General features: G+C 43.3%; 1 protein-coding gene across 1 annotated transcript in view; it reads right to left on the reverse strand.

Annotated features, from left to right (window-relative positions):
- Positions 1-10,147, reverse strand: part of LOC128304140 (lactosylceramide 1,3-N-acetyl-beta-D-glucosaminyltransferase) — a 29,938-nt gene extending 19,791 nt beyond the window's left edge. The window contains exon 1 of the mRNA XM_053041283.1: positions 9,593-10,147. The gene's annotated coding sequence lies outside the window, so the exon portion shown is untranslated. The remainder of the gene's footprint in view (positions 1-9,592) is intronic.
- Between the last annotated feature and the right edge of the window lie 1,767 nt (positions 10,148-11,914).

An 11,914-nucleotide genomic window follows, 5' to 3' on the forward strand; every position in this document is an offset into this window, starting at 1 on the left:
TCCTTCATATGCTTTGTGTATTACTATACGTATTGTTTTAACGATTGCTTTCTAACTACCTTGTTCTATTAGCTCTTATATTTTATTACTAGTGATGGGTAAGTTCCTTTTTTTTTTGGAGCGGATTGACCTAGTAGATTCGTCGAACCTACTTTCACGATAAAATTATTACATCTCTGAAAAAAATTGTTTATGATAACGATTTTTTTTTCAGTAACACCCCGGTCGATTTGTTTAAACCCCTCGGTTGAATACTTGAAACGTTTAGGTGCGAAAGGGGTTTTATACATTTCCAGATTCAATGCATTTGCTTTCGGTTCCAATTTGTGTGTCTCCAAAATTATTATCCTTTGTTTCAAAAAGTTCTTACACTGGCAAAGATAAAACGTCAAAAAGTGTAGTACAATTACAGTTACAATTCACAGTTTTTTTTTAAGAGGCGAATACAACCATATTGTCTCAAATCCTCTATAAACTTAATATAACCTCCTGCAATTTTTTGATTTACAGAATGTTTTATATATAAATTTGTTACTACAAAGTCTTCGTGACTGCTATCGGCGATAATTTTTTATCAAAGTTCTAAAAACAACATTTAACAGTAGTTGCAATGAAAAAGTAAGGAACTGAGCCTTTAATAGTTCAATTACTATTAACAGCCGTAAACACGCTCGAAGGCGTTGCTTGCATTCTACTACCGCTTTAGCAAGAGCAAGAGTAACAGAAGTAAACGTTAACGTTATAATCTTAGCAACATCGAAGAAAGTGTAGGAGCAAAAAACCTACTTTGTTTCTTTTTTTGCACCTAGTTTCGATTGTTTCACAGAAGGAACCTAGTCGGTTCGGAGCAAAATTCCCATCACTACTTGTTACATTCTATCTGCGAAGCTGTCTTCATTTATTTATTGTTTTTTTTTCAATATTTCACAAATTATTTTTTTTTCCAAATACAGATGATACCAAGTGTAGTTTATGATGATTAGTGTTGTGCTTGATGAATCTCTTGAAAAGAGTCATTCATATGAAGAAATTTGAAGAAAATCATTCCAAACAGGAATCGACTCTCAAAAGATTCATGGATCTCTAGGGATACATGAGGGACAAGCAAGTTTTGGTTGATTCATGCATCTTAGAAAAAGAGATTCAACTTCATTCGTTCAATTCAACGATTCATTCAGACATTATTCATGATTCATCGTAAGTTATTTTGAAAAAATCTCTATTTCCCCAACTAAGTGATCTCTGTGAACCTCAGGTTCATCCGCGTACCAGACGGAGTATGAAGGTAAAAGAAAGCCTTCAGATCCGACACCATGGAGTATTCAACAAATTTATTTGTACGGACGTCGTCTCCTCCCAATATGCTCCGACTTGCACTTCATGCAATATCCTACCCCCCTTACCATTTTCCTTTTGAACTGGTGCAAGTTGCGCAATAAAAACCATTCCAGACACAAATTAGCACAAATTTATTCGTCGCGATTTTAACTCCACCGGGTTTAGATAAAGGTCTAGGCTAATCCTCAACAATGGCAAGAAAACTTCGCCGCCACACATCATCACGTGAATCAGGGCACATGGCGTGAGCTTAGTACATAACGTAACCCTTAAATATATCGCTCTTCACAATCTTTATTTGTGCAATTCTTCTCCACTTCACATTGTGCTCTGTGTTCTATATTGCGCACATTTTAACTTCGTAGTGCCGCGGATTGCCATAAGGTTCCACGCATAAAGCGGGATCGAACAACAACAAAAAAAACATACCAACAGATGTTGTGGCAGAATAGAGCTACCGATTTTGTCAAATTCAAAAGCCACACGAAAGAAAGAAGAAACGAATTAGAAGGCATGTTTTTAATCAAAGGCTCTCTCGTGTCACTTGGAATTTCGCTTTATGTTGTTGCGTCTACGTTAAAGCCGCAATTAAGTTTATACTTGATGAGTTTCGGCATTTCAAACCGTTTCATATCGCGGCGTACCAAAACAACAGTGACGTCACCACATGGAGTTGGAGTACATTTTCCTTTATTGCATCTTGTTTTTGCTGCCGTTTCGCGTCTTTATTTGTTAATGCGACTGGTGCGTGCAGGCGACAGAGTTTTTGTGCTGTGACCGACCCACCAACCAATACAATCTGTTTAAGCGAAACCGGTATGCACCATAAGTGGGTGAAGGCAGTTCACCATTGCCCACAAATATGTGAATGGGGGGGTTGGCGTGTAATGGTGAGATTATGGTGGAAATAACAAATATTACACACCAAGTGACATACATTTTAATACCAAAACAAGTGAGTCATGGTAACAGTAATCGTATTAAGCAATATTAATCCGGAAAATTAGAAAAATACCCAAAGATATTGGTTCTCGTTCGCATTATCAACAAACTTTCAAAATACAAAGTTAAATGTTGGGTCTTTTCTGTTCACAAAATACAACCCTTTGAACTATTGTCCAGCGACCTAGACGATTATTAATCACTCTCGACATCATGAACAAGTTGCAACCAAACCAAAACCATCATTTGCCGATCTATTTGATCTAACTCGCGAATTGATTCACCATCACGCGCCAGTCACGATCACTGTGTGGACGTAAGCAATTGACGCCGGTGACTTTGGTTTCTTCCACACTTGTCTACCAAACAGCGGATACACTTGAAAGCCACCACCTTCTCATCGCGTTGTGAAGCGTACACAACAAAAGCGGGAACAATATTTCATTCACGCGTCAAAAGCGCTCTCCCAGCGTACGGTCGTGTACATTAACATCCAACAACATCAGGCACGACTTCCAGAGCAAGGGGGATGGTGTTTGCCAGATATTCGCCAAGATCCGCCAGTGCAACCGAAACCCACTTGCGGCGAGAGCGAATACAATTTTGACTCCGGCCGGACATTAACCCAATCACAGTCCTTCACAGGGGGGTGTAAGAAATGTTTAAGCAAGGTGGACATAGCGGAAGGAAGGGAGCTGGACATAACGCAACCAGCGCTAACCACCGCGGCACGACAATCAAGACGGTACACGAGAACGGGGACCAAGACGCATTGGAATGCGAAATATTAACGTCGGGGTCACCTCCACAGAGTGCTTGGCCGAAGTTGGCAACAGCGAGCTGGACACACACACAACCACACACACGAGACGCTTCCTCAAAATGTGAGTACAATTCCCCGGGGCCAAGCGTTGCCGTTTTGCTTCTGCCGTTCAACAGCGAATCTTTAATGCCACAAAAGTCCACCCAAACTCTGATGGGTCGCCGAAAGTTGTTCCGGGGGCCCGAGAACCAGAACGAGTTTGCAGCCCGGCCTCTTACCCTGTGTGTTCATGACCAGACCAGAATTTGGCAGTGTTTTTGGGTGTTTTTGATCCCTTTTTTTTCTGACTTCACCTGGGGTACCTATGGTGTGAGGTTAACGAAAATTGACACACTCCACCACACGCGGGAAGTTGGTCTCGTACGCACTTACCAGCGCTAGGTTGTTGGTGGGTACTCCATTATCGGCAGTATGGTCAGTTGCCGATAGGGGGGAGGGTGCGTGTGAGTGTTAGTTTACGGAATAAATTATATCGTCACTGAAAGCGATGCCCATCGTCACGGTTTGTGTCGCGCGGATCCGCGGTCACAACAGTCCGCCGATTGCTCAATGCTCAGACAACTGTGACCGACAGCACCCAGAAGGCAAAAGTCACCTTGCGACACATGAAGCAACCGAGCGTCCGAGTACATGTTGGTGTCATGTACTACTAACGTAAAACAAATTGATTCTATTGGAACTGGGCCGGGTTGGAGGACATGAAGTGTTACAGGTTCAAACAGCTGTAACAGCTCTTATCTGTTTCAAGATGCTTCCATTTTTTGTCTTTGTGAGATAAGAATCTGGACAGGTTCTTTCTAAAAACCGTTTGGAATTTTATCATTTTTGGAAAAGGATTCATCGTGTCAGGGACATTTGTTTTCACATCTTCCGGACCTGAAGGTATCTGATACGTCACTCAAAGCCATAATTCAAAAATAGCCCAATGAGTTGTAGAATTTGATCCCGACCGTATTGTTTGGGGTTACTGCTCCACCATATCCACTGCTCCACAGAATTGCATCGCCCAGAGTCCGCTCATTCATAACACGCAATGGCACTTGAATACAACGGCAGGAACCTTAAGTGCTCCCGTGCGCCATCCATCCATCAAACATACCGACGCCGACACGTAGGGGATACGTAGGTATTGAACCCATATCCGTGGGCAGTGTTGCAACAAAGCTCAACAACTCACACCAAGCGAAGCCACTCCAGTCGACTCCACCGCTTGCATCAGCGGGCCGCTATCATGTCAACTGATAACGTCACGTTAGGGACATCGGTGACCACAGGATGATGGTTCCCAGTGGTAGCATTTCCAATTGCAGGTAACATACACACACACGCTTCTTGCACCAAACATGCAATGTAGTCATTACGCTGGAAGTTTTTTGTTTTACTTACTCTCACTCCTTTCCCACCAGTCCACGGCTGGCAGGATAGTATCAATACATCATAAGGACGTGGGAAGGGCACAGGACACCCAATCAAGGGATATACCGGATGACGCTCGGAGCCGCGCTAAAACAAACCATAAAACCAGTTGCCCCGGAAGTAGTGTCCAGACCGTCCTTAGTGCACCCGGTAGTATCCAGCGAAAGGCCAGACTATAAATAAACGCTACCGATAGTGATGGGAATTTCGTTCCGAACCTACTAGGTCTGTGGAACGTTCGAACCTGGGGTGGATAAAAATTCAAAAGGTAGGTATTTTTTGGTAAACTTCATGTTTTGTTCTTCTTATGAAGATTGTAGCTGCGATCGGTTCGAATATTACATCCTTTGATACACGTCTTATTTTTTGACATTTTTTTAAAAAGATCACTCGATCTTCAGATAACGTTCATGTCCTTATTACTTCAGTTTGTTTGTTTAAATTTCTTCCTCTGTTTAATGATGTTTTCAGAATTCTGATAACCAATATAAGTAATCGATAGTAGCGCAGAGTTCATAGAAACAAATTTCCAATCAAAACTTCTTTTTGTAAACCAAAAACAGTAAATGAATTATACAACAATGTTTAATAAAGTTGATGGAATATTTAATAATCATATCACACAGCATTATTTTAAATTTCTCGTGAAACTAAGCTCCACGAATCTACCAAGTTCGTTCCATTCCTTAAAGAAAAGAACCTGGTTCTGTTTCGTTCCAAAAAAAAATGGAACATTTCCTCCATCACTAGCTGCCGGATGTGTGGCTGATGATGCAAACTGAGGGAAGGATTCTCGCACCGGACCCTCTGCACGACGGTGCAATCACAGTTCACACGCAGTGCCTAGTGTCGATTCCAATGTTGTTATGCTGTATTATGTACGACATTGGCTATAGCGAGCGGCGAACAGGGAGGATGATGGAAAAATCATCTCTCCTTCCAATGCTGAATGTTGGATTGCAAAGGTCGATAGCGTAAAGGTCAATTCCAGGACCGGAGCAGACCAGGTTGCACGAGTTGCTAACACTATTTTGCTACACCTGCAGTTGCATCACGTCCACAGTAGTACTATAACCACCGATGGATGCAAGGGAGTTTGGAATTCATGGAGTACACTCTTTTTTGTTAGCACAAAACAAACATGTTCTCTATATTGGAAACCATAAAGAATATGGCGACTGATATGGTGACGGTAGGAATTCAGATTCTCCCATGAATATGGAACTCGGGACGAAAAAAATGCTTCTGAACACAGCAATGAAAATGATGGCTTCAATGGAAGTACCGAAATTAGGCCTGATAACTACGTGACTCAACGAAATAGCTTGTGCCCCTATTGGACAGAGAGAGAGAGAGACAATGAAGACTCAAACGTTCGGTTCATAATTAACGCATTCTTCCAGAGTGGCATACGTACATTATCCCAAATACCAATCAGAGACCTTTGTTGATCGATTCATACAAACACAAAAAAAACCTAAAATGTTCCGAAAGCGATTGTGATTGTTGACAAAAACAAACAAATTAACAGATTGTACCAGTTAATTCCATTGCTCACAATCGTAGCACGCTAATCGCCGTAACGGACACAACATGATAGGGATGGGGAGCCATGATTGGCCGTACAAGGCACTCGGGATTGAGGAAAAAAATTCTCCAATCCGCCCAATTTTGTTCTATCGCGATAAGCAAACGGAAGCGCAACCGAACCGGTATCGGTTTTTTTTTGTCACTCTGGAATAATGATAACAATAATCAAACCCCCCCCCCCCCCCCCCCCCCCCCTCATACCGTTCTCATACCGAAAAAAAAGACAATCAATCATCCGTTTTGTTTCTAATCATGAAACCCACCTCTAATTGCTACGATCTTGTCGTTGACATACAGCCCACCCAACCGCTAATAAGTTGAATGGCACTATATTATCGGACATGGACACTTCTTCGATTGCTCTTTGCAGAACGCGATGGTCAACATCCGCTCCAGAATGGCAGCAATCGCTTTACAGAACAGACTGTTTGCATTGCTAGTTGCATGTAACGAGATGTACACACAGTCATTTGCTGCTGATAACGATACGAACGCGTGGGGATTTCTACTCCTTTCTACCTACAGTATTTGCACACACTACTTGGCGCATCATTGTTGTCTTTGCGGGTCTGTCGACGTGCACCGCACACCATCCACAAATGCTTGAAAGTGATATTTAAATATCTTTTTTTTATTCCACTCCACAATCTCCGTACTCATTCAGCTATCTGCTAATGATGTCTCTCGTACGCTCCTCTGAAGGGCATGATGATACCCCGGCGGTTGGCAAACAGGCCGTAGACAAAAAGGCAAACAACGCGGCTGCACGTTTTTATCCGACAATAAGCTGTCGCCCAGCTTTTTAATTGACAGCAGTTTACGGTGCGTAGTGTGAGTTACTAACGCTGTGGGTTGTGTTCTAATGAGTTTACAGCGAATCTTTAGCCTTTTAGGCATTTACTGCTGGGCCGGACTAGTGTTAAGGAGAAGCTGATTCAGATTGAATCAAAATGGAATGAATAAATCTGTAGCATTATTTCAAAGATTCATGAATCCTCCAAGATTCCATGAAGATCATCCAAGATTTATGATCTCCAGCTAAAAGCTTGTCCGTCAGTTCACCAAAAATGGAGCTAACTACCATTCCGCTTGCAAGGTTTTCTCTGAATTTATTCCCGATTTGAATGACTTCTCGCTAAAGCTTCACATGAATGACTCTTCTCAAAAGATGCATTAATCACAACACTACTCCTGCCCCCGCCGGTGCGGTGACTCTTGACGTTTCCTCCGAAATTCAGAAATACCTCCGAATCTTGGACAACTCGTAATTTCGGACAACTTGAATTCTAAATCTAGTTTATAAAACTGCTTGTTTTTACCTCAAAATCTCTCCACCAAATTCTCAAACAATAAAAAAACCATTACTCTACAGTCAAATTAAAAATCTAGCCGTTAACTACACCGTACATCACACACGGTTCGTATTCCCCTTAACAAAGTCATTCCGTTGTTTGCGGTTGTCTTAATAAACTATCGATCGGGAAATATTGCCCAATAACACAAGACATGACGTGTATCGTACGACCATTTATGACGGGAGGGTGGAGGGCCTAAATTACGTTACTTTATTTTACTCCACAAGGTCTAGGCATCACGCGTACGAGGTCGTGCAAGAGTGAAAAGGTTTGGTGGTAGTGTACTATCAAGAAAAAAATAGCCATAAGGATCTAATTTAAGCCAGCTTATGCGTCATCACATTTTAATAGTAATTATTAAGCTATTCTTATAGCAACTTTTGCCGGGTCGGTTTCATTCCTGGAATAATAAACTTAGCTTAATTATCGTAAAACTTTGCTTTCGTTCAAACTTTCAAGCAAGTTAGCAAGTTCAACCAAAAATTAACAATTCCCAGAGGCAAGAAATTGATTCACTAAAAGGCACTGGCAGCCAGTGACCTGTGAAGCAAACTGGTACAAGTTGGCTTTCCAACACCCCGTTTCGCTTGGCAAGTAAAATTACCACTCCGTTCGATTTCACTTTCACCCTGCAAAAGCGCGATGGGAAGCGAAAGTTCCGTCGATCCATTCACATCGACACCATCGAAGACGCGTGACAGAAGAAGATCGCCGGATGCCCCATCATCGATCTGGCCAGCGCCAAACGGCAAGATACGGAACATATCAGTCAATCAACGGTGGTGATTGAACAACTGGTGAACCTTCAACACGGCCGATAATGCATGTACGCGATGAAAGCAAACCGGGAGGCGCACTTACGTGTGGATGTAGTAAGCCGGTAATGGAGACATTTTTCTTAACGACACGTGGAACGGTAACCGGTTGCCGACGGTTAGATGTAGTAGAGAGAACTGGAGCAATTTTCTTATGCCAACAAACCCCGAGACTCCGACCACGAGCCGTCGTGCGATGGCGCAATAGAAGAAGCAAAACAGAACCACCGAACCAGACAAATGGCATGGACGGTTGCCGTAAACGGAGATTTAACTTTTGCCAACTCGTTACAGCAGTAACCTGTTGCGTTGGCGCTGTTACATCGTTTCAACATGGCTGTGAAGGTGCCAAATGTCGCTAAGATGTTTTCCCGGATAAGTTTGCGTAGTAAAGATGCTTCAATATCAATCAAAAACAGGTAACTACCGTACATATCCTATCGCAACGCAACTATTTTTATTTAACAGTTTAGAGTGAATTAAGGTGGTAGTACAACACAGCAAGTTTTATAAAATGGTTACATTTTACTTTAAAAATGATTGTGAGTATTTTCCTAAAAGAAAACGCGTGAAATTCGGGAGACACTCTGTCGTAATGTTACTACGTGAGGGCTAGGCCGAGGTTGAAGCGCTCCGAGCGAGGACTCATCCTGAACTCCAAAAGCGATTATCTCAGAATCATGTTTTCCAAGTTGGAGGACATCAGAACTCAGAAACGGTTCGTCCGATTTGTACACAGCCTAATGTTTTGAATTCTTTACAATTCTTTCAATCATCGTACGTAGCCGTATCTTAACAAAAGGACTCTTCGGGGCAAGGTTTTAAGTCAATTTTCCGCCTACGGCAGCCTATTTTTTTCAAAACTTTATCAAAATATCTTTGTTCAATTTATTCAAAAAATTCTACGTACGATGACAATAAATTTATGGTGCATACTGAGAAACATATCAATTTTGTTCTGGTCGTAGCAGTGGGACCCCTGTAAGGTTTGCTGATCAGCAAGTTATTGTCGACAGAGAAGAAATTGCTCAATTTGGTCCGTTTCTTTTTTGGATCCAAAAACCCGCAGAATAAATATAGTTATTCCATTTTTTCCACATATTTATAGAAGACCTTGAAAACCAATCTCAAAGATAACCTTTTTTCGAAAGTTTACTACTCCCTCCAACACTTAATCTGCCACTTAATGATCGCAATACAGTGGGCACCTAGTGTACGATTCTTTCTTCTACGTCTTCTTCGGTTTCTGAAGAAAAACGAAAACTGATAATGTAAAAACTAAAATCTTTATCTACTGCCCTCCATCCACTTACCTAACATGAGAGCAAAAGCCCCGTTTGTTGCTCGTCCATCCGCTCGTTCAACTCACTCCGCCGTGGTGCTGTGTGCGCTTATTTTGCGTGTATGTGATTTTCCCCCCTCGCGCCGGATCTTCAATGCTTTTTTCACCGGCGTAATTGCCTCACGCCACGCCACTATCGTCGAAGGTGTCGACTACGGGTGATGATGATGATGATGATGATGATGACGCTGTTTGCTGATGATTACACAGGGCCGCCTGGCAGGGGGCCAGTACAGCAGCCGCGCAATAGAAAATTTCCACCACCACCACACAACCGTGATTTCGTGCTGTCGATTTGGATGTTTTTCGCTTCCTTCTCCTGCTGCTGCTGCTGCTGCTGCCACTGCTACTGCCTGTTGGTGTTTATCGGTCACTCGGTCAGTTGGGAAGCAGGCAGATATTCTGAGGCGCGCGTGATGATGATTGACGCGTGGTTCTTGTGCCGTTCGGAAGCTTACTACCGAATGCGACCGTCCTTACGCCGATTACCGGGACCGTAGTGCTAGGAATCTAGGATGTTTCCCACTTTGCGTGCCCCTCACCCTTCGTAATGCGCACAGTAAACAACACAGAAACACATTAACAGAACAAACGGACGAGTGCCTTGGGAAGCTGTTTCTTATTTGTCAAAACGGCGCGCGATACAAACGAAAACCCCTAACAAAACACACGCAACAAAACTTTTCATCGGCCGGCAGTGAAGTTTACCGATCGTGAGTGGGTACGGGAACAGGGGCACGAGACGGTTGGGGGCTTTTTTCACTGTAAAACACTACATTAAACATTCAACACTTTCACTATGAACTCTTCTGCTGCCGGGACGGTGCCGATGGGTGCGACATTTGGAACGCGCCTATGCCTGTGGGGGGGAAAGAATAGGGGTGGGGGCGGGCAAAAGGAGACAAACCATTAGACGAGAGTTGTAACGGCGCCCAACAGCTGTGCCAACATGCCATTTTCCATTTAGCACTCCTTCCGGTGGAAGATGGAAGATGGTTCCCTCTTAAGGAGCCATGGTGGTTAGATAATCTCTTCGCATATCATTCTCGTTCTCTCTCAGTCACCGAGTTCCTCCTATCTCTCACACAGTCACCATGCAAAGGAGCGCATATTCTAAGCACGTCCAGAAAAGGGGAACCCTTCTATTTCACCACCGCCCCTACATCCTAATACTATCCTTTACAGGGACAGGGCCTGAACCCTTGCGGTGTTATTTCTAGCGCCGTCTTATGTTAATTGCTACCAACTTCCCCGAGGGTCCCGACATCAAACACCAGGTGTCATCCTTGCTAGCCGAAGCAAAATAAAAGGACTAAAACGTTACCGAACCAGACACTTTCTCCCGCGAACGAGTGCTTCAGGATATTACGGAACGAGGATGGGAGTATCGAACATCATCAACGTTGATTGATGAGCCGGAACATTTACTAGATTGGACACAATACACAATTAGCCTTCAAAAGCAATGGCCAACAGTTTCAGGCATCGTCCAGTGTGCTCGGCCTATCAGCCACCTGTCGTCTAATTGCCATGCGTTGCCGTAAAAGAGGAACTCCCTGGAAGATTGAAAGAAAATTGGTCAAGGTCTTCGTCAACATCAATTTCGCAACGGCACCTAACACTGCCGAACGATCCAAATCTAATCGATTTTCCCTTTTTTCCCTCGGGAAAACTGGTCCTTTAGGATGTGGTAACTATCCCCGGAGCGATAGGTCCTTCGTTCGCTGCGGATTTTTAAGTGCCCAATGCTAATGGAATGTGACTGCCAAATGGAACACTATCGCTTAGTTCTTGAAAGTGACGAAAATGGTTTCATTCGCTCCGGAATGGACAGCATTCGAATTCTTGCCGGTTACAGATAAAATTTATCAACTCTTCGTAGCATGCACATTATTTGTACGTTAACTCATCGTTCGCCAACCATTATTGTCATCATCCCGGTTATTCCGTCGATATTCCCGAAAGCCAACATCAGGCGGCAACACGGGCCTGGTAGAGGGAGAAAAAAGCAACCCGATAGAAAATGAGCCCAGTTTTGGGTATAAGAAGGGTGTGTGCGAAAGTAGCAGAGTGGTCGAGAGTTTGGTTTGCCTTGCTGCAAGCTTTCTTCCAACATCCACGGAGGGGTTGTGGTTGTTGCGTCTTCTCAGTGCGCCCTCCTCAGCCACACGGTGCTCTGCTTATGGGCATTTTACTCTCTATTTTTCTTGATAATACACATCATGTCTGCACTTGAACATCCTAACGAAAAAAACGCTACGCACTTCAAAACAGTGGTTCGAGCTCATTCCAG

Source organism: Anopheles moucheti, chromosome 3 (genome assembly GCF_943734755.1).
Source record: "Anopheles moucheti chromosome 3, idAnoMoucSN_F20_07, whole genome shotgun sequence".
In the NCBI taxonomy this organism is placed as follows: domain Eukaryota; kingdom Metazoa; phylum Arthropoda; class Insecta; order Diptera; family Culicidae; genus Anopheles; species Anopheles moucheti.